Raw genomic sequence first — 1,978 nt, 5'->3', positions numbered from 1 at the left:
AGAACACACATGCCAGCCCACACTACTATACCCAGCAAAATTCTCAATCAACATAGATGAAGAAATCAAATTATTCCAGGACAAAACTAAATTCAAACAGTATCTATCTAAAATCCAGCCCTAGATCCTAGAGGAAAAACTCCAACACAAAGTGAGTACCTACACCAAAGAAAAACAAGATACTAAGCATCTCACAACAAAACCAAAAGAAGAGAACCACAAGTACATAAAGTCACCTACAAAATCAAACAGCAGGAACCAACAGTTAACTGTCTTTAATATCTCTCAATATTAGTGGACTCAACTCACCTATAAAGAGACATAGGCTAACAGACTGCATACAAAAACAAGATCCAGCATATTGCTGCATATAAGAAACACACCAGAATAACAAAGACAGACACTATCTCAGAGGAAAAGGATGGAAAAAGGTCTTCCAAGAAAATAGTCCCAAGAAACTAGGTAGAGTTGCCAGCCTAATACCCAGTAAAATAGACTTTCACCAAAAGTTATCAGGCATGATGGGGAAGGACACTTCACATTCATCAAAAGAAAAATCAACCAAGAAAAACTCTCAGTTATGAACATCTATGCCCCAAAGGCAAGGGCACCCACATTCATAAAAGTAACTTTACTAAAGCTCAAAACACACATTGAACCTCAAACAAAACTAGTGGGAGGCTTCAACACCTGACTCTCACTAGTGGATAGGTCATTGAAGCAGAAACTAAAAAGAGACACAGTGAAACTAATAGAGGTTATGAATCAAATGGATTTAACAGATAATATGTAGAGAACATTTCACCCTAAAACTATAGACTATACCTTCTCAGCATCTCACGGTACCTTCTCCAATATTAACCATATACTTGGTCACAAAATAACCCTCAACTGACACAAGAAGATTGAAATAATCCCATGGATCCTATCAGATCACCATGTCCTAAGCCTGGTCTTCAATAACGTCAAAACCAACAAAAAGCCCACATACACATGGACACTAAACAACTCTCTAATCAATGTTAACTTGGTCAGGGAAGAAATAAAGAAAGAAATTAAAGGCTTCCTGGAATTTAATGAAAAAAAAAAAAAACGACACATAATACCCAAAATTACGGGGTACAATGAAGACAGTGCTAAGAGGAAAATTCATAGCACTAAGTGCCCTGGTAAAGAAACTGGAGAGATCTTACACTGGCAACTTAACAGCACACCTGAGGGCTCTAGAAATAAAAAAGTAAACACACCCAAGAGGAGTGGACAGCAGGAAATAATCAAACTCAGAGCAAAAAACAACCAAATAGAAATAGAGAGAAAAATACAAACAATCAACAAAACCAACAGCTGGGTCTTTGAGAGAATCATCAAAACAGATAAACCCCTAGCCAAGCTAACTAAAAGGCCCAGAGGTAGTATCCAAACTAACAAAATCAGAAATGGGTTCCGGGACTCCACAGTGGGCAGTCAGAAGGTGAGAGTGTGGACTACAGAGGCTAGCAGCTTCTGGGACAGGCGAGAGCCACAGAGCTCCTGAGGCGGTGCCATTTTCGGCTCCAGACAACCGTCCACCTTCCTGGCCAGAGGACAGGTGTCCACCCAGCCTGGGTGACATTTGCCTCAGGATCCACGGTAACCATCTTGGTTTCAGGACTCCAAGAAAGTAGTCTACACAGGGGAGAGTGTGGACTATTGAAACAAAGGCTTCTGTGATAGGACAAAGCAACACAGCATCTCAGAAATATCCTGTTTTGGGCGTTCATCTTTGGCCAGGAGGAGGTTCAAACACCAGATAACTGTGCCCCTTCCCTGAAAGAGGAGAGCTTGCCTGCAGAGACTGCTCTGACCACTGAAACTCAGAGAAGAGAGCTAGTCTCCCAGGTCTGCTGATAGAGGGTAACAAAATCACCAGAGGAACAATATCTAAACAGAGACAACTATAACAACTAACGCCAGAGATTAACAGATGGCGAAAGGTAAA

Source organism: Mus caroli, chromosome 4 (genome assembly GCF_900094665.2).
Source record: "Mus caroli chromosome 4, CAROLI_EIJ_v1.1, whole genome shotgun sequence".
NCBI classification, from domain to species: Eukaryota; Metazoa; Chordata; class Mammalia; order Rodentia; family Muridae; genus Mus; species Mus caroli.
This window is presented reverse-complemented; position numbering follows the sequence as displayed.